At 47.8% G+C, this 24,314-nt stretch overlaps 2 long non-coding RNA genes across 2 annotated transcripts; both read left to right on the forward strand.

Moving 5' to 3' along the window:
• Positions 1 to 21,395: 21,395 nt before the first annotated feature.
• Positions 21,396 to 22,187, forward strand: LOC130108958 (uncharacterized). The gene is made up of 4 exons (XR_008809952.1): positions 21,396 to 21,476; positions 21,600 to 21,744; positions 21,854 to 22,058; positions 22,164 to 22,187. It is a non-coding gene; the product is annotated as an uncharacterized LOC130108958 (long non-coding RNA).
• Positions 22,188 to 22,204: 17 nt separating this feature from the next.
• LOC130108959 (uncharacterized) lies at positions 22,205 to 22,579 on the forward strand. Its single transcript, XR_008809953.1, has 3 exons — positions 22,205 to 22,268; positions 22,413 to 22,457; positions 22,550 to 22,579. It is a non-coding gene; the product is annotated as an uncharacterized LOC130108959 (long non-coding RNA).
• Positions 22,580 to 24,314: the final 1,735 nt, after the last annotated feature.

Genomic DNA, 24,314 nt, shown 5'->3' on the forward strand with positions numbered 1-24,314 from the left:
TGCTTCATTTGCATCGAAATATCCAGCGGGGGACAGCAGGAAAAGGGCATGCGAGGAGCTACAGCGGAGAGTGCAGACGAGTCAGCAGCAACTACGTGTGTGGACCAAGCAAGGTGACGGGAATTCCGCTAGCTTTGCGGGTGCTTTGGCAATAGTAAGGAATGGAAAGTCATTCACAGATGGCGAGTATGCCAAAACATTCATGCTTGATGTGGCCAATGAACTGTTTGATGACTTCCCAAATAAAGACAAGATAATCAAACGAATAAAAGACATGCCCCTGTCAGCAAGAACTGTGCACGATCGTAGCATCATGATGGCAAATCAAGTCGAGGAAACACAAATTAAGGACATAAACGCCGGGACATACTTTTCTCTCGCGTTAGATGAGTCAACAGACGTTAGCCATCTATCTCAGTGCAGTATCATTGCCAGGAATGCTGCAGGTGACACACTGAGTGAGGAAAGCTTGGCTGTTTTGCCAATGAAAGGGACAACAAGAGGAGAGGATTTATTCACGTCTTTCATGGAGTTTGCTGAAGAAAAAAAACTACCGATGGATAAACTTATTTCTGTCTGTACTGATGGTGCACCCTGTATGTTGGGGAAGAACAAAGGATTTGTAGCGCTTCTCCGTGAACATGAAAAGAGAGCCATCCTAAGTTTTCATTGCATCCTGCACCAGGAGGCGCTTTGCGCTCAGACGTGTGGCCTGGAGCTTAGTGAGGTGATGTCGCTGGTCATTCGAGTGGTCAACTTTATTCTTGCCCGAGCTTTAAATGATCGCCAGTTTAAAGCTCTGTTAGAAGAAGTTGGGAATCATTATCCCGGTCTGCTTTTACACAGCAACGTGCGTTGGTTGTCAAGGGGGAAGGTGCTCAGCCGTTTTGCAGCTTGCCTGAGTGAAATCCGGACTTTTCTTGAAATGAAAGGCGTCAAGCATCCTGAGCTAGACAACACTGACTGGCTCCTGCAGTTTCACTATCTCGTGGACATAACTGGCCATCTGAACCAACTCAATGTGAAAATGCAAGGTATTGGAAATACAATCTCATCCCTTCAACAAGCAGTGTTTGCATTTGAAAGCAAGCTGGAAGTCTTTCTCAGGGACATTGAAACAGGTCGTTTTCTGCACTTTGAAAGACTGCAACAATTTAGAGATGCATGCTTAGCAAGTGACTCCACTCAACATCTGGATCTCCAGCAGCTAGCTGGCTTTACGTCCAATCTCCTGCAGTCATTCAAAGCACGTTTTGGAGAATTTCGTGCGCGCACTGGTCTTTTCAAGTTCATCACTCATCCACATGAGTGTGCAGTGGATAAAATCGACCTGACATGCATCCCCGGGGTCTCTATCGGAGACTTTGAGCTGGAAGTTGCTGACCTGAAGGCATTAGACATGTGGATGAGTAAGTTAAAGTCACTTAATGGAGAGCTGGAAAGTCTTGCGCGACAGCGAGCAGAGCTGGCGAGGGAACACAAGTGGACAGAAATGAAAAATCTTCAACCTGAAGACCAGCTGATTCTTAAAACTTGGAACGAGCTTCCTGTGACATACCACACAATGCAGCGTGTGAGTATTGCCGTATTGACCATGTTTGGCTCTACATATGCATGTGAGCAGTCATTCTCGCATATGAGGAACATTAAGACCAACCTACGCTCACGTTTAACTGATGGAAGCCTCAACGCCTGCATGAAGCTCAACCTCACCACGTATGAACCAGACTACAAGACCATCAGCAAAACCATGCAGCACCAGAAGTCGCATTAAAAGTAAGACATTTAATTCATTATAAGTTAAAAATACTATATGGCTCTCAATGAAATATATTTAGAAATATTTGGCTTTTATGGCTCTCCCAGTCAAAAAGGTTCCTGACCCCTGCCCTGGAGCCTACTTTGCACAGTCTAAGAAGCTACCGTTGGTCCAGGCTGCTAAACAGCGCACTACTTGTTCACTCACCTGAACATTGAAGCCATAAGCATTGGGTGTGGAGGACCTAGAGCCTGTCCCACTCAGTCCTCCCCAGAGTAAGCACTTTGTTACCCCTACAAGACGGCGGCCATAATTCCAACCGTCACACATGTGAGAAATGACTGGGAATGTTCTCATTCATCCAGGTCATGGTTATCCAAAGGAGTTGAATCGAGTGCAACTGGACTTGGTGTTGTGCGTTGGAAAGGAACCAGTGCAGGGGTCCGGCAGGGTCAAGCCCGTAGGCACGTTTATTCCTATTCAGGGAAGGGAAATGCGGGATGTGTATGGTGCAACTAGAGTCCTGGATGTGGGCTGTGTAAAAGACTCTGTGTCTGTGTGCAGGGCGAGTGTGGTGCGTGTGTGCAGGAATGTAAATGACTGGAGGGTGTTTGTGCGTATTGGTGAAGCGCAAGTCCAGGAGTAGGGGTTCTGCGGGAGGCAGCGTGGGAGCACAAGGGAGGGGTCCGAGGAACACAAGGGACGCGAGGAAGACGGAGCCCGAGAAGCACCGGCACCGGGGGTTCTGGGAGGACGGGAGAAAGAGACACAGAATTAGACTCAGGAATCACAACGCAGGAATCGCAGGAGAAAAACACAGCCAAAGAGTCTAGCGATCTACTGGGTAACTACCGTACTAGATGGCACAATCTGGCACCGATTGCACGTCGGCGTCCTCTCTTATAGCTGGCTGCAGATTGGCTTCAGATGCGCTGATCACCGACGAGCCTCTCGTGCGTGGCTGCGCTCTCAACGAGCGCGGTGATTGAACCCTGCCGGCAGACTCAGGCGGAGACGCGCCTTGCGTCTGGACCACAACACTTGGTATATATCCGTGAAGACGTTTCGCCTCTCATCCAAAAGGCTTCTTCAGTTCGTGCCTTTCTGACTAGACCAAGCTAGTCTGACTGGCTGGTGATGAGACTTAGAATTTACCCTCTTGGAGTCGTTGTCAGAGCCATAGATGTCCATGGCTCTTTGTGTTCTGATGTTTAGCAACGCCCGTCCTTATTAGAGGTATTGATGTCAATGGCTCGTTTGTGTTCCGATGTTAAGCAGCGACGGTCGTTGGGGGTGGTAGTTTCGACTTCATTGTTCAGTGGTCATGAGAGTCTTTGGAGCCGTTAGTGAGCGACTGTTGTTCTTGGAGGCTAGGCTTCTAGAGTCTGCTGGGTAGAGATGAAAGGACGGCATTGTAAGTGGGAGATAGGTGGTGTCGCAGACCTCCTCCTCTGTTGAGGGATGGTTTTTCCAGTTTTGCATAGATGGTTTCCTTCACCCCTCTTTCAAACCATCTATCTTCCCTGTCCAAAATGTGTACGTTGCTGTCCTCGAAGGAGTGTGTCTTCTCCTTTACGTGTAGATAGACTGCTGACTCTTGTCCTGAGGAGTTTGGCCTTCTGTGTTGGGCCATCCGTTTGTGTAGTGGTTGTTTGGTTTCTCCTACGTATAGGTCAGTGCAATCCTCATTGCATTGTACAGCATACACCAGATTGCTTTTCCGGGTGTGTGGTACACGGTCTTTGGGATGAACCAGTCTTTGTCGGAGTGTGTTGCTGGGTTTGAAGTATACTGGGATGCGGTGTTTGTTGAAAATTCTCCTGAGTTTCTCGGAGACCCCAGAAACATACGGGATGACTGTGCTATTCCTTCTGTTCCTTTTCTCCTCGTCGCTCACCTGGTTGGTCTTTTTGGACCATGTTGCAGTTTTCACAAAGGTCTAACTGGGGTAGCCGCAGGTTTTTAAAACTCCCCTCAGGTGTTTGTGTTCTTCCCGTTGGACCTGAGTGCTGCTGGGCACATTGTCAGCTCTGTGTTGCAGAGTTCTGATGACGCTAAGTTTGTGTTCCAGAGGGTGGTGTGAGTCGAAAAGTAGATATTGGTCTGTGTGTGTAGGTTTTCTGTAAAACCCAATGTGGAGGCTCCTGTCTTCCCCAATGTGGACGTCACAGTCCAAGAAGGGCAAACTGTTGTTCTTTACGTCTTCCCTTGTGAACTTAATGTTCTTGTCCACTGAGTTGATGTGTTTGGTAAACGCTTGCACCTCTTGTGTTTGGATTTTGACCCATGTGTCGTCCACATATCTGAACCAGGTGAACCACCTCCTTCAGAGGTGTTCCTCTGAAGGAGTTCAGGGCCCTGTGTTCTACCTCTTCCATATATAATTTGGCCACAATGGGCAATACTGGTGAACCCATTGCACAGCCGTGTTTCTGTCTGTAAAATTGGCCCCTGAATTGGAAATATGTAGTGTTCAGGCAAAGGTCCAGTAGTTGGCAAATCTGGTCTGGGATGAGGTTGGTCCTATTGTGGAGGGTGTCGTCTCGTAGCAAACGTTGCCTCACAGTTTCCAAATCCTCCATGGTTGGTATGCAGGTGAATAACGAGGTCACGTCGTAGGATACCATGGTTTCATCCGGTTCCAGTTTTACGCCTTGGACCTTGTCCACGAAGTCAATGGAGTTTTGGATATGGTGAGGTGTTTTGCCCACTAAAGGGGTCAAGATGTTGGTTATATGTTTGGCCACGTTGTACGTGACCGAGTTTATGCTGCTGATGATGGGCCTGAGGGGGGTTCCATCTTTATGGCTCTTAGGGAGTCCATGTGGAATGTTATCTTGTGGGTAGAGATGGTGATATTGTATCCGATCAATGGTTCCTCCTTACTGTAGTTTCTGTAGTTTCTGTATTATTCTCCTTTTGCAACCACTAGTAGGATCGCGACTCAGCGGTTCATAGGTGTCGGTGTTGCTGAGTAGTGACGTGATCTTGGCGTGGTAGTCTGTTGTGTTGAGGATAACCGTGCATCTCCCCTTATTTGCTGGAAGGATAGTGATGTTTTCGTCCTTGCTCGGGGCTGTCACGGCTTTCCTTTTCTCCATGGTTAGGTTGGAAGGAGGAAGTTTCGCATTGGACAGAGCTGCTGATACCTTTAACCTAAGCTGTTCCGCCTCGGTCTCCGTTATATTGTTTTTCCTTATGGCTGATTCTGTGGATGTGATGAGGTCAACTATAGGTAGTTGTTTGGGTGTCATGGCGAAGTTCAGTCCTTTGGCTAAGACCTCCTTCTCTGATTGGGTAAGTACCTTGTCCGACAGATTCTTGATCCATCTGTTCTGCGTTCCGTTTTGTGTGGGTTGTTCTGTCTTTTGTCTCCAGGTAAGCGTACCTGCTTGGCTAGTGTTGTTGGTTCATCGCTGTAAGTTTTGAAACTTCCTTGTCTGCCTTTCTTTGGTTTTGTGGTGTTGAGATAGTTGGGCTTTCTTGGTGAAATCAGTGACCCTCTCCAAGACTGCAACAGGCAAGTGGGATGTTAGTTGCTGGAGTAGTTGGTCATATTTCTCCTTCAGCCCTTCAATAGTGAAATGGACCTGTCTCACTCTTTCATTCAGGAGTTGATCCTGTGCCTTCTCTATGAGAAGTAAGAAATGACAATAAATTGTTCCTGATTCCTGATGGAATAATAATATTTCTGATAGCCAATAACTGATAAAGTACTAGTGCCCAGCAGAGCCCAGATGTGCTGTGAGGCACAGCTGGTTCGTTTCCCCAAGGAAGGAGCTTTTTTTGAGAAACTACTGGCTTTGATATCATTGCAAGGACAGAGTACTAGTACAAGTGCTTGACCATTTTTTTTTTATTTAAAGGGAGTTCTTCTGCATCTGGCGGCACGGTGGCGCAGTGGTTAGCGCGGACGCTGTTGTGGTTACACCGCCCCCGAGCTGCTCCCCGGCACGTTCAAGCCACTCCCCCAGTTTGGACGTGCCGGAAACATCCGAGCGCTTGGCTCGCGCTCTGAGAGACGAGCGCTGCACTGCACCAGGTGTTTGCCATCATCCATCAGGCACACCTGTGGCAATCAGGCAGCCCTCTACAAGAAGTCTCCCAGGACACCACTCCGTGCTTCGACGTACTGAACCCTGCGGTAAAGCTCTGACAAGCCCTCCAGCGTTCCTTGCATTCTGTTTATTCCCCAGTGTCTTGTCTTCGTATCTCTCTGTTTCCTCCCAAGACTCTCCCTCCGCGACTTCCACGGCTCCCCGCGTCTCCCTCGCCCCCAGCGACCTTCACGTTTTTTCCCCGGACCTCTCCAGCGATCTCCCCCCGTGTCTCTCTACCTGGACCCCTCCCCTTTCGGACTTGACATCCTGGATCTCGGACCCGGACTTCCTCGGACAACCCCTTTTGGATCACTGACTGGACTTGCTTGCCAGGTGCACGCACATTATTCAACACCTCCTTGTCATTTACATACCGCACCACACATAGGCTAAAAACCCTTACACATAGTTATACACGCAAACCGCTGGACACCACACACAGTTTATTCACACATCCCACTAACAGAACGTTTTTGCACCATACATTCCCCCCACTCTATTCCATTTATTATTTAGTGGCAGTATTTGTTATCTCCCCTCCTTGTTATTCCCCTCCCCCAATAAAACTGCCTTTTGGATTTTGAACTGTCATCCTGATTCTGTTTGCCTTGGGTTTCGCCACACGGGTCGGGTTCTGGTGCGTGAGCATAACAGAACTTCGGAGCCATTATGGACCCTGGCAAACCCAAGGGGCAGACGGTCCCTGTGACACCCCTGACCCCTAAGCCCCAGAGGCCCGTCCCCCTAGAGGCAGTAGTAAGAAGTCACAGCAGCCAACTTGCCTCTCTCCACTCAGAGCTTACTACTGCCTTCACCCAGATCACCGGAGAGATCAGTGATCTTCAGTCCGGCTCCCAGGCCGCGATGAGCGCGTTAGACGCCCTCTACGCGCAGATCGATGCACTCACAACAGTGGTCTCCAGAATGAGTGACCACCCTGCTCTGACCCCAGTACCTGCCCCTAGCTCGGCCTCCGGAGTCCGCGTTCCTGGTCCCTACGTTCCTCCTCCTCCGAGTCAACCCCCACTGGACCCCCGGTTCGACCCTAACCTTCCCTGCCCCAAGGCCTTTGGTGGGGAGTTCGAGCTGTGCAGGGGTTTCCTTGGTCAATGTGAGCTCCTGTTCAAACACCAGCCAGCCAGGTATAGACAGAAGAGACTAAGGTAGCCCTTGTTATGTCCCTCCTCACCGGCAAAGCCCTCAGCTGGGCCATAGCGGCGGTTGGCCAGACCGAGCGGCTCGCCTCGGACTATGGTGCCTTCCGCCACGAGTTCCGTCTGGTGTTCGACCACCCAGCTGACGGGCAGGACGCTGCCAGCCGCCTCCATTCCATCCAGCAGGGAGCCAGGTCGGTGGCAGATTATTCCTTGGAGGTGAGGATACTCGCGGCAGACAGTGGGTGGGATGACACTGCGCTCAAGAGTGTGTACAGGAGGGGGCTGAGCGAGCCCATCAAAGACCTCATTGTTCGGGACCGCCCTGCCTCCTTCAATGAGCTCGTCACCCTCGCCCTCCTGATGGACGAACGGCTGCGCGAGCGGCGCCAGGAACACGCCCCGCGCACTGGGCCCTCCCATAGACCAACCCTCGTCCATTCTACCGGTGCCTTCCCTGGGTCAGCGTCCCGCGGGCTCTCTCCACCCTCACACTTCCCCTCGCAACCCTGGGTGGCTTCTGGATCCCGGCCGGAGGAGGAGCCCATGCAGTTCGGTCGGTCACGGCTCCCGCTGGAGGTTAGGGAGCAGAGGATGCGTGACCACCTCTGCCTCTACTGCGGGAGGTCGGGCCACTACATCAAGACCTGCCCGACTCGCCCAAAAGACCCGGCTCACTAGCGAAGGGTGTCCTAGTGAGCCCGACGACCCTTCCTCAGCCCCAGCCCAAGAAGGAGCACAACCAGCTTTTCCCGGTCACTCTCACCTGGGGTAACGACTCACTGTCTATTGGTGCACTCCTGGATTCGGGGGTGGACGAGTGTTTGATGGACATCTCGCTGGCCCGGCAGGCCGGCGTTCCACTCGTCCCCGTAGACACACCCCTCACAGCCCAAGCCCTAGATGGTCGTTCACTTGGTAAGATCACACACAGCACTGCTTCCCTCACCCTCACTCTTTCGGGTAATCACGTGGAAGCTATGCGTTTTTTGGTCTTGCACGCCCCCACAGCGCCCCTTGTGTTAGGAAGACCGTGGTTGGAACGGCACGATCCCCACATCTCTTGGTCTACTGGGCGGATTTTCGGTTGGAGCGTTGCGTGTCATACCAACTGCCTTCGCGCCGCCCACTCTCCGTCCAGCGGCCTCAGACCCGTGCCTCCTCCCACGGATCTCACTGGTGTTCCTCCCATTTATCACGATTTAGCCCCTGTATTTAGTAAGGACAGTGCACTTTCCCTCCCCACTCACCGTCCCTATGATTGCACCATAGATCTCCTTCCCGGGGCCGCCCTTCCCACCGGTTGGTTGTATAACCTCTCCGTCCTGGAGAAGGAGTCTATGCGCAATTACATCAGAGTCCCTGAACTCAGGAATCATAAGGCCCTCGTCTACCCCGGTGGTAGCTGGCTTCTTTTTTGTGGCAAAGAAGGAGGGCAGCCTGAGGCCTTGCATAGATTATCGACTGTTAAATGACATCACGGTGAAAAATAAATATCCACTCCCCCTTATGAGTTCCACGTTCGAGCCACTCACTCACGCCACGGTGTTCACCAAGCTAGACCTGCGCAGCGCGTAGCACCTGGTGCCCATCCGGGAAGGGGATGAATGGAAGACGGCCTTCAACACCCACCTAGGGCATTTCGAGTACCTCGTTATGCCCTTTGGCCTCACCAACGCCCCGGCCGTCTTCCAGGCGTTGGTCAACGACGTGCTCCGGGACATGCTGAACATGTTCGCGGTGGTGTACCTGGATGACATCCTCATGTTCTCCAGCACTGAAGAGGAACACCACCAGCATGTCTGCTTGGTCCTCCAACGGCTGCTGGAGAACAGGCTCTTCGTGAAAGCTGAGAAGTGCGTGTTCCACTCCGCCTCCGTGGAGTTCCTTGACCACATCGTGGAGAAGGGGCTCATCCGCACCGACCCCAAGAAGACCCGAGCGGTGGAGGAGTGGGCACGGCCCACCAACAGGACGCAACTCCAGCGCTTCCTGGGGTTTGCAAATTTCTACCGGCGCTTCATCAGGGGGTTCAGCCGTGTGGCCGCCCCCCTCACTGCACTCACCTCCACCCTCCGCCCCTTCTCCTGGACCTCGGAGGCGGAGGCCGCCTTCTCGGCCCTGAAGAGGCTGTTCACAAAGGCTCCGGGGCTCGCCCACCCGGACCCATCCAGGCAGTTCATCGTGGAGGTGGACGCATCGGACGCGGGCATCGGAGCCGTCCTCTCCCAGCAGTCGGAGGAGGACCAGAAGAACCACCCGTGCGTCTTCTCCCGGCGTTTCATTCCTGCAGAGAAGAACTATGGGTAACACTTTAGTATGGGGAACATATTCTAAGTAAAAAAACTTAATTTAGAGTAATTTAACACTATGAACACTTGTAGTTTTGTGTTTTGTTATGTAAGAACAGACCATATTCATTAAGTGTTAGTAAGGGAGAATAACTGTTCTTGTGGTACTACCACCTTATAAAGTCCATACTAAGCAAAGCATATTGAGATGGTACTACTAATAAGCAATAATTCTGAGGTTATAGAGGGAAAACTCATAGTTAATGGCTTACTGGTTGTATAATAAGGCCATGCAGAATAAGGCATTAATGAGTACGTAATAATGACCAATTAAGAGCCAATATGTTGCTAATTTGCATGCTAATAAGCACCTAAATAATGGTGACTATGTACCCCATACTAAAGTGTTACCGAACTATGACATCGGCAACAGGGAGTTGCTGGCTGTCCACGCCGCCCTAGAGGAGTAGAGACACTGGCTGGAGGGAGCAGGGCAGCCGTTCATCGTATGGTCCGATCACAAAAACCTGACCTTGTTGTGTATTTTCTTTTATCCTTTTAATGGGCCCTTTCCCCAGCAACCTCTGGGAAGAATGCTCATCGGACAAATATTGGTCCGGTGTCCTCACAGCACTTGGCCAGTTTGTTTTTTAATGTGCCGTTCTCCCTTTCCACTGCCCCGCCACTCGCAGGGTGATATGCACAATGGTGTCTCAGATCTATGCCGAGACATTTTGATAACTCCGTGATGGCGGCGTTGACAAAATGACTGCTGTTATCACTGCTGAGTTTGTTGGGGATGCCCCACCGGGGATAATTTCAGTGAGGAGGGCTTTTGCTACGGCCGAGGCACGTTTTGATGGAAACACTTCCACCCATTTGGACCACTTGTCCACCATGACCAGGCAATATTTTTTTCCTTCACATGGCGTTAACTCAATGAAATCCATCATTACATGGTGGAATTGCCCCGTTTGGGGTGGGGGGGGGGTGCGCCTGCACTTCTCTGGGCGATCTGTATGTGTGGATTGTGTTGTGTGCAAATCATGCAGCGTCTGCAATGTTGCTCTGCATAGGGTGTGAAGCCCTTGGTAAACCACTGTGCAGTTACTGCCTGAAGGATCCCCCCTTTCGAAACGTGATCACAACCGTGGCACAGTTTCGCAAAATGAGGGAAAAAATGTTTAGGTAGGCACGGGTTGGAATCGGGGCCAAGCCAGACCCCCGTACTTGGGGACTTGGCAGCCCCGGAGGAACGCCAGGTCAAGAGTTCGGCTGGCGTGGCAAACGTCTGCAGGGCAACCAAATCCACGGGTGGACCAGGCGGGCGCGCGTCAGGAGACTGGGACGTATGGAGGCACTGGGAAATGGGAAGCAGAGAGGCAGCCTTGGCTGCCGCATCTACGCAGGCATTACCCTGCGCAACAGGATCGGGAGCGGAAGTGTGAGCCTTACACCAGCATATAGCAACGGCAGCGGGGAGGAGGAAGGCAGAGAGGAGAGCGTGCACCTGAGGACCATTGCGGATGGGTGTACCGGAAGAAGTAAGAAACTGTCTCTGTAGCGTGAATCCATGTAGATGGTGACAGACCAGCCAGCCGCCAGCTCACAGGCCGCAGAGAGGGCCATGAGTTCAGCAGCCTGTGCAGAGAGGTGAGAGGGCAACGAGCTGGAAGCAAGGCAAGCGGAGGCAGAGCAAACGGCCCAACCAACCTGACATTGGCCGGTGATAAGACAGCGGGAAGCCGACCCATCCACAAAAAGGACAACGTCAGGGTTGGCAAGAGGAGTGGAGCTGAGATCAGGCCGAGGTGAACAAACAGCAGAGACAGCTGCAACGCAGTCGTGTGGTTCATCATTGTCTGGTGAGGGAAGAAGCGTGGCGGGGTTAAGGACAGTGCAACGTTTGACAGTGATGTTGGGCATGTCAAGCTGTGATGTTTTCTGTTCAAGTAGGAGGAGCGAGACCGCATGGGGAACCAGGAGAGTAACGACGGAGTAACCCACGATGTCTCGCGAGGCCATCACAGCCTTTTCAGCAGCAGCGACGGCTCCAAGGCAGCGAGGTAGGCCAGCCGCTACCGGGTCAAGTTTGGCGGAGAAGTAAGCCACCGGGCGCAGCTTGCCCCCATGAGACTGCAAGGAAACGGAGATCATGCAGCCGTTGCACTCATCCACAGTTTGAGTGAATGCTTGAGCGGATAGCCAAGAGTTGGCGCAATTTGGAGCTGGATTTTCAGTCCCTCAAAGGCTTTAGTTGTCTCTGGGGTCCACGAGAGGACCTGTGAGGCGGATGCATGAGAGTCAATGAGGGCCCGAAGGGGTTTGTCAAAGGTTGCAAATGTCGGAACGAACAAGCGACAGTAGGAAGCCATGCCTAAGAAGGTCATCATGTGTTTTTTGTGTGTGGGCGTGGAAGGGAGGCTTGTGCGCGGGAGGGTGCGATTGGGCATCCTTCCGGTGTGACCGTGTGTCCAAGGAAAGTGACGTGTTGTTGACAAAATTGGAGTTTGGAGAGACTAGCTTTGTGACCTTCCTGGGCCAGATGGCGTAAGAGAGAGACCGAGTCACGGCTGCACTGCGTTGTGGTGGGGGCACAAAGCAGGAGGTCATCGACATACTGCAAAAGGGTTGAGCCGCGTGTCAGCGTAAGTGTGCTAAGGCTGTCTCGAAGCGCCCCGTTGTAGATCGTGGGGCTTTCACAATAGCCCTGACACAGTCTTGTCCATGTGTAAGGCCGACCGTCAAATAGGAACGCAAACCAGAACTGGCTATCAGGATGCACAGGGACGCTGAAGAAAGCGTTGGCGAGGTCCACAACGGTAAACCACCGTGCAGAAAGGGGGAGCCTGAGACATAAGGGTGTAGGGATTGGGGACGCAGGGCGTGCGGGCCCTGACAGCTGCATTTACTGCTTGAAGGTCTTGAACGAACCTCCATTCAGTGGGCTGTCCGGGTGGGTGTATCTTTTTCACGGGAAAGATGGGAGTGGAAACCGGGGAGGTGGGGCAAGGGACAATTATGCCCTCGTCACACAAGGCTTTGAATACAGGGCGGATGCCATTAACCGCTTCCGGTTTCAAAGGGTACTGAGGTTGGTGGGGACGGAAGTTGGATTTCGGGGTAATGATGACGGGTTCACAATTACGTATGAGACCTACATCATATTTCCCGTCAGCCCAAAGATGGGAGGGGATGTTGTGAAGCTGCGGAGCAAGTGCAGTGTGTGTGTGTGTGTGTGTGTGTGTGTGCCAGTGTATGGGCCTCAGTCACTGACGGTGAGGCGGAGGAAAGAGCCAACATTCGTGGCGTCACCGCAACGGTGGCGCTACCCGGCATAATTTTAGTGAGGGGGACCAGTCGCGTGAAGAGTCGGCGGGAAGCCAATCTGACGCCAGAGAAGCTTGTCGCACGAGTTGACCCGTATCTTTCCACTGGGAACCCCGTGGTTTTACCAAGGAGACGTGCGGGACCGAGTCATCAACCGAAAACAGCGCAGTTTGGTCGGTGTCTAATGTACACGTGAGGAAATCCCATTTTAATGACCAATACCTGATATGCTGTCAGCATGTGTGCTCCCCACCACCGTTTCTATAACTTTTTTGATCCTGTTGGCTAACACCCTTGCTAATATTTTATGATCATTATTCAATATGTTAAGTGGCCCATAGTTATCTAGTCTATTCCTACTCCTTTTCTTTCAAATAATGCTAACACTTTTCACATACTAACTGGCATCTATTCAATTCAATTCAATTCAATTTTATTTGTATAGCCCAATATCACAAATTACAAATTTGCCTTAGTGGGCTTAACAGCAACACAACATCCTGTCCATAGACCCTCTCATCGGATAGGGAACAACTCCCTAAAAAAACCCTTTAACAGGGAGAAAAAATAGGAAGAAACCTCAAGGAGAGCAACAGAGGAGGGATGTCTCACCCAAGACTGACAGCGCGCAATGGATGTTGTGTTCACGCAATTTACATAATACAACACTGAAAGAGGATAACAGAATTATAATGGACATAAAATGTATGAAGAACGTGATGCACAGGATGCCAACAGAGCAGTCCAGGACCCAAGCCACGCGACCAGCATCATCATGTAATAAAAGAAAAACTTAGGTGAGGAGAGGAAGGGCAGGCAGCATCCAAAAGACGACCACCATCACCACGGAGACCTGGGAGGAGAACAAACTGCACATGCACGCAAGAGAGACTCACATGACACCATTCAAACAAAGAAAAAGAGAAAGGAGAAGACATCATTCAGAGAGAGAGAAAAGAAATGTTAGAGAAAAGAACAGTTTGCAAATAGTCATTAGCCATAATCAATTAAATCATCAATTAGTCATAATCTATACTCTGTAATCTATACTTAATAATCTCATCGGCAGAACAGTGGTTGGTAAATTCATTGAGACAGAAAACCGACCCGCCATCCAGTACAGGTTGTGAAGCACTCATCTTAAAGGCAACCAATTGTAAGCTAAGGCAAAAACATGAGTTTTAAGTTTGGATTTAAAGGACTCAACAGACTCTGGTTGTCTGACGGCAGCAGGCAGGGTATTCCACAACAATGGAGCCCGATAGGAAAAGGCCCCGCCACCAGCTGACTTCTTTTTAACTTTTGGTACACACAGGAGCCCTGTATTTTGAGAACGAAGTGCTCGAGATGGCATGTAAGTTTAAGGAGATCAGACAGGTAGGATGGGGCAAGCCCATTTAGGATGTATAAGTCAGCAGAAGCACCTTGTATTCTGATCTAACATGGATAGGAAGCCAATGAAGGGAGGCAAGAATTGGTGTAATATGGTCAAATTTCCTAGTTTTAGTTAGGATTCTAGCAGCAGCATTCTTAACATCTGAAGACTTTTAGTACTAGAATGTGGCAGACCTGAGAACAGAACATTACAGTTATCAAGTCTGGATGAAACAAATGCGTGTATTAGAGTCTCTGCGTCAGCCATGGAGAGAAAAGACCGAATTTTAGCTATGTTATGTAAGCGAAAAAAGGCAGTCTTGGTGATTTCTTTAATGAGCTTATCAAAGGAAAGGCTGGGATCAAACGTAACACCAAGATCTTTGGCTGCCACACTTTGTGAAACCACAGAGTTGTCAATTGTTATCGTTACTTGATCAAATTGGTGTCTGTGTCTAGCAGGGCCAATGACTAGCATCTCGGTTTTATCTGAATTTAAAAGCAGAAAGTTAAGTGACATCCAGTTTTTCACAGTAGCCAAGCAGGCCTCTAAGTAAGTGATTTGAGTATGATCATCAGCCCTTATAGGCATATACAACTGAGTATCATCAGCATAGCAATGGAAATTTATTCCGTAACTGCGTATAATTTGGCCAAGAGGTGTAATGTAAAGAGAGAAAAGTAGAGGGCCAAGAACTGAGCCCTGAGGCAAACCATATTTAATGTCAGAAAATTTTGATATAATATTATTATAGCAGACACAATGTGTTCTTCCAGATAAGCAGGACTTAAGCCAAGAGAGAGCTAAGCCAGAGACACCAAAATTACAATTTAATCTATCTAAAAGTATATAGTGATCAACGGTGTCAAAGGCTGCACTGAGGTCCAGTAGTAGAAGCACAGAAGTGGAATCAGAGTCGATCGCCAGTAGAAGATCATTTACCACTCTGGTCAGGGCAGTTTCAGTGGAGTGACAGGGCCTGAAAGCCGACTGAAAAGGTTCATATAGATCGTTTTCTTTTATATGGGTCAAAAGTTGTTGATACACAACTCTCTCTAGTACTTTAGAAAAGAATGGAAGATTAGAGACTGGCCGATAGTTATTAACAGACCCTGCATCAAGGTGCGGTTTTTTAAGTAGAGGTTTAACCACAGCTGTCTTAAAACTGCTGGGAACAATGCCAGTAGTAAGAGATAAATTAACAATGTCTAGCATTGTAGGTCCAAGAAAAGGCCAGAGGTCTTTAAAGTTTTGCTGGTAAGGGATCAAGTAGGCAAGCAGTTGGTTTAGAAGCTGACACGGACTTAGTCAAAGTATCAAGAGAGATAGTCTCAAAAGCTGTAATAACTGGAACTGTCAGTGACTCATTGTGTAAATATGAATTTAGTATGACAGGATCTGCAGGAGTAGATGGAGTTGAAGAACCAATTTTGTTTAAGATCTCATCAACCTTATTGCAGAAAAAATCTAATTCATGGGCTGTGAATGGTGAGCAGCTAATAGACGGCTGCTTTTTAGTCAATTTAGATACAGTGTCAGATAGAAATCTGGGGTTATGTTTATTAATATTTATTAAGTGAGAGAGATACGATGTTTTTGCAGCAGATAAAGCATGCTTGTATTTCAATAAACACTCGTGCCACAATAGGTAAAAAGCTTCCAATTTTGATTTTCGCCATTTACATTCCAATCTCCTGCAGGTCCGCTTAAGAGCACATGTCTCATCATTAAACCAGGGTGTAGGCCTCTTTAGTCGCCTAGCTCTGGTAGTGAGAGGTGCAACTGAATCGAGGAGACTAGAGAGGGCCACATTTAAGTCACTAGTGAAATTTTCAACTGAGTCATTTACCACAGTGAAAGGAGCCAAGACTTCAGGCAGCTGCTGGCCAAATGCAGCTACAGTGGAGGGACCGATATGGCGAGTGGCAATTACATCTGTGCTGACATTAACTGGACAGGCCAATAATGCTTCAAATTTGATGAAAAAATGATCTGACACAGCAGATGTGGTTGGTAAGACATTCAGATCAGAAACAGCTATTCCTTTAGATAAAACCAAATCAAGGGTGTTACCACTGCAATGAGTCGACTCTTGAACAAACTGAGTGAACCCAAAAGTATCAACTAGTGCCAGAAAGGCTTTACTTAGAGGATCAGCAGCCTTATTCAGATGAATATTGAAATCACCAAGAACTAGAATCTCATCAGAGTGAGTAACAAGGCCTGAGACAAAACTCTCCAAATTCTTCAAGAAATAACGAGTAACAGCCAGGAAGCCGATAGAGTATCAAAATTTGGACTGAGCCAAGTCCGCGGTGGCGTAGCGGTCTAAGCATCGGCTTGGTGTCGATGCAGTTGCCCACTGGGGACTGGGGTTCGCGCCCTGGTCTCGTCAGATCCGACTATGGCCGGACTCGATGAAGCAGCAATCATTGGCAACGCTGTCTTCGGGAGGGGGGCGGAGTCGGCTTGTGTTCGTCATGTGAATGCGTCTCTGTGTGTGTCGGAAAAACAGTGGTTCGGCTTGGATTCGCCTTGTCACGAAAGTGGGGAGGCGTCTCCTTCGAGACTGCCGGCCGGAGAGATGCAGTTGGCGAACGCATGCAATACGAGGGTGGGTGTTTGAATTAAAATAGGGATCAATTGGCCACTAAATTGGGAGAAAAAAGGGAAAAATCAGAAATAAATTTATAAAAAAAAAAAAATTTGGACTGAGCCGAGTCTATTCATGGCTGAGGGAGATGGACCAAGAATAAGAGACTCAGAAGACTGGAATTTAGATTCAAGTCTAGAAGTCAGATTGAAAATAGATTTATATATTAAGGCAACACCCCCGCCTTGTTTATTTGCCCGAGCTACATGGGCATAAGTATAGTCAGCTTCATTTAAGGGAAGGAAAACATTTGGTTTCAGCCATGTTTCACATAACCCAATCATATCAAAACTATGTTCAAGAATCAGATCATTTATTAGTAAGGCTTTGGTAGACAGTGATCTGATATTTATGAAACCAAGTTTAAGCGTCTGGTGGAAGTGATCAGTAGTAGGCAGAGCTTTAGAGCCAGTAATAGGTGAAAGATTAATTGGAATTAGACACCTTGTTGAGAGTTTTGGCCACCAACGCTTTGGATGATATGTGGTCACATCCATGATAACATTAGCTGTTTGGTTTTGTAGATTATTAGGTACTTTGTCGCACATCTCACCACTACCAGTGGTAGGAATAATTACTAGATTATTGTGATTCACATATTTAGGAGGGGAGAGCTTGGGAGCAATACAGCAGGGTAGGGAGACAGTCTCAATGTTATAGACCAAGCTATCAGGCTGATAATCTACACTGAGAAATTCCCTGACTAACATTAACTAAACTACTTGACTCCACATCCGCACTAGATTTAAACCTAGCAGGTTCTCTAATCACCTGCAACCTGCTGAATGATAAGTCCCTAGTGTCAAACTAAACGTAAACAGCTATCTATATTGCTAGACAAAAGAGCGGCGCTGTCCCCAGTAGGGTGAATGCCGTCCGCTTTCAGCAGGTAAGGGCGGCCCCAGAAAGAAGGCCAGTTATCAACGAAGCCGAATCCCTGCTCATTACAGTAACGCGCCAGCCAGCGGTTCATTGAGGTGAGCCTACTGTACATCTCATCATTACCCCTCACAGGTAAGGGACCAGAGACAATTAATTGATGCTGACACTCTCGTTCTTTTCTTCTATCCACCTAAATTATCTATCTAACACTGGAATTAATTCCTCTCTAAACCCAATGTAAAATCCATCAGTTAAACCATCTATCCCTGGACTCTTGTTCCTATCTAACCCTGCTATTGCTGCCTTTATTTAGCCTGTCCCTATGTCTCCCTCACACATCTCTCTATCGTCATCACTTACCCTGGTTTTCATCTTTTCTGATCTTAAAAATACCTTGTACAGTTCTCTCTCTCAACTACATATCTAGCCCAAGTCCCTGATTTGCTCCCCAGCAGTTATATTCCCCGGGTTGCCCCGACTCTTTGTCAGATTGTTATGTTAGCTTTTGGTAGCAGGGTGCTTCAGGCCTTGTCTCAAGCCTTCCTTGCTGTTTGTTCCTGTCGGCTCCTGTTTTTCTAAGTTTTTCCTCCATTAAAGCATTGCTCTATCCCAGGCTGTCTTCGGTGTCTGAATTTGGGTCCTCAATTCCTGCTCCCGGCATGACCGTACGATCTGAACTGAACAAAAATATGGACCCCGCAGATCTGCTCAGCCTGCTGTATACCTGGGAGGATTTCAGTGTGTCAAGGAACACTTTCCTCGGAGAAGAGCCAGACTTCTTTAAACTCCTCGCTGCCATCTGGAAGAGGTACCCTGAGTTTGCCGAAGAGACAGCTTTTTTTTTCGGGTGGCAGTTCCATGTTAACACTGTTCCTGATCCTTCCAAGTTTGCATTTCAGCATCCCATGTTTCCCCAGAGTCTCGGTTGCCCAGCACTACAGCATCCAGCTGCCCATTCTGCTCCAAGGTGGTCGCCCTGTCCCTGCCGACACCCAGCCTGTTCCTGCTCCTGAGCCATCAGCTGTTTTTGCTGACATCCAGGCTGATCCTGTTTCTGAGTCTCCAGCTGCATCTGCTGATGCCTGGCCTGATCTCGATCCGCCAATGACCAGCCCGACCTCCAGCTGCCTGTAGTGGCATCATTGGTCTTTGGGTTCTTGATTGGCTGTTACCGGCGGCTTTCAAGGTTACCTGGTTCCAGCTCTTGGCTTCCCATGTCTCTTGTTAAAACTAGTTGTGTCTCAAAAGGCAGGTAATCACATGGCATTTGTAAGTTCCTGTGCAGAACTCTGGAGTGTCTCTTTCCTTTTTCAGATCTTGCGTCAAAGTCTGGCAGGTCAGGTGCCATTTATCTCACTACTGTAGAACTGTACCCTCCCAACAGTTTGAGTTTACCTGCTTCTCCTGGTGTCAGGTTTTTTATCAACACGTGGTCACCAGGTTGTAGCGGTGGACCTCTTACTTTTGTGTCATAGTACTTTTTACTCCTTTCAGCGGCCTTTTGAGCATTTTAGTTAGCGGTGGCATATACTTCCTCCATGCCTTGTTTCCATTTCTCTACAGAATTTCACTGATCACTGGAACCTGACTCTATGTGCAATCCAAAGGGCATGTCATCTGGAAGCTTCGGCGACCTCCCGTACAGACAAACACAGCAAACACAGTATGATATATACACACATGAAGACCAAAAGCTAAAAATAAGTTAAAAAAGAGCAAGAGTACAAAATATTTAAAAATATCTACAGACATTCAGTGGGTAGCCAGGTTCAGGTGGGCAACAGCTTGTGGAAAGAAGCTGTTTTTGAGCCTGGTAGTGTGAGCTCTGAGGCTCCTGTAGCACCTCCCAGAGCGCAGGGGGGAGAACAGTCCATGGTTGGGATGGGTGGGATCTCTGCTGATGCTCAGACCCCTTCGAAGGCAGCGTTTGTGATAAATGTCTTTTATGGCTGGGAGCTGGGTACCGGTGATATGCTGGGCCGCCTTGACGACCCGCTGCAGAGGTTTCTGGTCTACTGAGGTGCAGTTGCCGTACCACACTGAGATGCAGCTGGTCAGGATGCTCTCTATGGTGCAGTGGTAGAAGTTGGTGAGAATTTTGGGGGGTAGACGGGCGCTCCTCAGCCTCCTCAGGAAATGCAGGCATTGTTGGGTCTTTTTCACAAGGGCCTGGGTGTTTGATGTCCAGGAAAGTTCCTCACTGATGTGGACTCTACGAAATTTAAAGCTGGAAACACGCTCCGCTTCCACCCCATTGATGTGTATGGAGAAGTGGGTGCAGCATCTAGACCTCCTTAAGTCCACAATCAGCTCCTTCGTCTTCTGCACATAGAGGACAAGATTGTTGGTAGTACACCATGATGTGAGGTGCTGAATCTCGTCCCTGTAGGCGAGATGGTTATGTCTGCAGACCGCAGAGCCATGACAGTTCTCGTATAATGACAGTTCTCGCGAAATTACAGTTTTAGTATCTCATGAGAAGGTTACAGACCTCAGCACGCACTGCCCTCATACTGCTTTAAAAAGTCTCACTACAGGATTGGGTCCACTCGCGTAGTGATGTTGCTGCCATGCACGTTTCAATCCAGAAAGGCAAATCTTTGCCAGAATATTATAAGAAGTTTGAGAAATGCGAATGCCCGTTCTGCAGTAAGCCACAAACAGATAATTCTCTCGAGCGTCATATAGAGTCTCATTTCAGACAGGCAGTCAAATATGAAGGTAGGTCAACCTTAACTTTCACACGATTGTGACACGAATTTGTACAAGTTGAAATGTTAGCTAGTTTGGGGCATGTGTGCACAGTCCAATAGTCTTCTTTGTACAGGAATGTAGAGCGTTACAGCAGTTGTTCGCAAATGTTATTTTCTTCAGAATATCATCAGCTGTGCATAATGGTGATTTAGGATAAACCGACTTCCATATGTGCGTTTGTCGACTTGGCTAGCTACCACATGTGCATTTGTCGACTTAGCTAGCTACCACATGTGTCGACTTGGCTAGCTATCACATGTGTGATGTGAATTCCAAATACCATTTCAGGAGTGAGTGTATTGATGAGGTCAGTGGTATGTATTCTGTTCAAAAGAGTTTCTAGGGTCACAGTGTCCCTCTCCACGTCCAGAGTAAAGCATGGGGTGAAAGTCATCGTGTGTCATGTGAGTCACAAGAATGTCAAATCAACATGGAATTAGCATGGAGGAGTGGCATGAGATCATATAGATGAGCACATCAGAAATCAGTCACTTACTGTACCAACTCCGCTTTATCCAATACACTACAGGAAGATTCACTGGCAAGGATGGTGCAAACCAAATGGTTTGGCGAGGATACGAAGAAAAGTTGCCTTGCACGACAAAGCCTCGCCAGAAAGAATAATATTCCTCTCTCTGTCTGCCTAAATCTTGGATGTCCTCTAGCTAAGAAAATTATGTCTGTATTTGAGCCTACAGTCTCCTATTACAGTCGCCTTGGACGAGTTATGGTGGTGTACGACACCGGATTGAACTCATGGCATTGTCCATGTTCAAAAACGAGACAGTCCTGTCCACACATTTATGTGGCCAAGTGGCATCTTTTTCAGGAACAGCCTGAATTGTTTCGCACAGTCTGAAGCACAGAAGTGATTGATCCTCTGGCTAGCACAACCAAGCATTGTCTGGGGGACACGGTTGAGGAGGGTGAGACCAGTCCAACATATCCACCAATTGGTGATGGCCTGAGCAGTATGGTTAAATACATACTCAAAGAGAAGAAGGTACCTGCTGTGTTACCAGATCATTTATGTCTCCCATCACAAGAAATCCAGTACCCAAGACTACTGATTCCAGAGGAAATGATTTGCCAGAGGTGTCCAGGGAATGTTCCTCTCAGTGAACCGGTCCTCATCACTGATAAAGCAAAAATCATCACCAGCTTTGGCATTGTTCAAGGTAGGTTAAAATTGTGTTCACCAGCTTTTACATTGTCATGCTCTGACAAAAATTCTTGTGCCTAATCGCTAAACCTATTGTTCTGTTAACATTGTCTTCTCTATTGAATCGTCCAATCACTAGATGTTTCCACGTACTGCAAACGTTGTCCGGCATGTGACTTGTGTTATCGATATCAAGAGTGGAAAGATGGCGTGCCCAATTTCAGTGACCACATACTACTTGACCTGCCCTTGTGTATCACACTGAGAAACCTACTTCAGATAATGTATTGGATATCACTCGGTTGATTTATAATCCATTTAAACATGTTTTATGTGGAGCATACTGTAGCTATACAACAAAAGCAATGTTGGCATTGTTATTCTTCCACCCAGGTCCATACAGCGATCAGCAGAGTGGTAGATTACCTCCAGTTTACCGCAGGAGTAAACTTCCCCTCGAAAGACATGGTGCTCCATGCATATCTGCACTTTGAGGCCCTCACGGACCATCAGTACAACTGTTTGTGTGTCACCTGTGATGATCACCCTGCCGTGGTCATAATGGATTTGCATAGGAAGGGTGCTTTTCATTTGTCAAGTAAGAATGTTTTTACAATGTATTGATGCAACAGTTCTCAGCATTTATAAATTACTGGAATTATTTGAGAATGTGTTATGTTAAGTTGTTTCTTCACTACTTCAGTAAGTGACTTGGAAGAACCTCCAGAGAATTACACCGGGGAAGTGGATATTGAGGGGCTTTGGGATGCTCTGGCGATGGAGATGATTGGTCGTGGATTGGTAAAAAGTAATGAAAGTCTAAATCTATACCTCATGCTATCAAAGCCATATGCATAACATTATTGACATATATATACGTATATATATTGACACACATTCAGTCTGTAATACGGTACAAAACATAACCTATTGCAAAATGATTATGTTTCAGTATGCCCTACACATCGTATTGGACAAGCCCTTTGATTTCACAGCTGTAAGTCTTATTCAAGCACATTACATTTCAGTGATTGTCACCTTCGTCATTTTGGGCACTAGTATTAATTGGAAGTATTGGTTGTTTCTCAGCCTGACATTCCAGTCATTAGACGCTGGTGGTGCCTGCTCCTCATAGAGAATTTTGCTCTTGAAGGGTAGGATTTCCCTTTCTTTTCACTAAGCTTGTCATGCTGCATAACGTTTTGTGTTCTCATTTTAGTTTTTTCTCCCTATCATAGAAGAAGGCAATTCGCACACTGGGCTGAGGAGGACACCATGGTCGTTGGGTCCATGGCTGAGGACAACGTCATGGTCGTTGGGTCCATGGCTGAGGATGACATCATGGTCGTTGGGTCCACGGCTGAGGATGACGTCATGGTCGTTGGGTCCACGGCTGAAGACGACGACATGGTCGTTGGGTCCACGGCTGAGGAGGACGTCATGGTCGTTGGGTCCACGGCTGAAGACGACATCATGGTCGTTGGGTCCACGGCTGAGGAGGACATGGTTGTCGGTCCTAACCTTCTGACAGAGAGGCAAGTTTTATAATCATACGCCTTTTTGTTTTTTTGGTTTCTGTGAAGTGGACTGATATAATTATCAATTATGTAAATTGGTGCATTATAACTTAGTTTGAATCTGCAAGATGTGGTACAGTAATACACTTCTTTAATATGTTGCATTGTGTTTATTTGTTTGTTGTTCTGGGGGCGATTTTGATGCAGTATATCCTATTGTGCTTATTCTACATTTAAGGGATGGAGAAGCAGCTGTTGGGTCCTCACCACCACAGAGTCTTGAGGTATGCACAGGAAACATTTGTATTGATGTACACAGTGCAAAGAGTGATTGGGTGATTTTCAGTTTGCCTCAAATTGTAAAAATGTTGATTTTTATTGCTTTTTTTGTCCTTTAAACAAAGGACAACAAAATCGTCAAAAACATCCTGGCAGGTGTGGACTGGATTCAGAGCCACCCCCATCTAATGAGAAGCAGAGTCTTGTTTCCACAGTTACTCTACATGGAAGCGGAAGATGCTCTGAATGCCATCCAAGCGTCTTCCTCCTCCATGCAGAGGAAGTCACTAATGGATGCGGAAAAGGAAGAGGAAATTAGGGCCCCATTTTTTTCACTTTTAAATCAAAGGAAGACATGATCCTGTTCATGGATGAGGTTAGTGACAACCAGAACATAAGAATGTCTAATTTGTTTGACCCAAACATTTAGTTACCTTTCAATGTGTGTATATAGTGTTCTTCAGATTTTTTTGTTTGCAATTTTTCCAACTTTATCTTATCTATTGCATATTGCTGCAAGTTGCGCATTGACACTTTTAATTTCACTGTACATTGTGTACTGTTATGTGATCTGAAGAACTTTTGTTGAAAAAATTCTGTCCGGGGATGTTGCATAAAATCACCTAAAGGAGCTACAGTGTGCGGTCTCTTCTTTTTTGTTCATGACCTTTTTAGCCCAGCACCTGGCTTGAAGCTTTTAGATGTGCGCGACTCTCCTGTACCTGTCGGTATGTGACAAATAAAAGATTGTTATTCTGATACTCTGCATTAAGATTGTTTTTAGTGGTGGTACTAGGTAAACAATTTGGATGCAGCAAGACTTCCCCTGAACGTTCCCAGGAAAAGACTCCAAACACGGGTGGCATGGAATGGCAACTTCATAAAGGTTTATTCTTCAATCATAAAGAGTAACAATGTTCACAAATAAAACAATAAAACCTTCCCCCCCTACGCGACAGTTTATGCTGTAGAGGTATGTATGGTAATGTGGACCTATGCAAGTTCCTCTTTGATAGGGGACACCCCTTTCACATACCTCGAAACTAGGACGCTTCTCA

Source organism: Lampris incognitus, chromosome 3, assembly GCF_029633865.1.
Source record: "Lampris incognitus isolate fLamInc1 chromosome 3, fLamInc1.hap2, whole genome shotgun sequence".
Taxonomy (NCBI): domain Eukaryota; kingdom Metazoa; phylum Chordata; class Actinopteri; order Lampriformes; family Lampridae; genus Lampris; species Lampris incognitus.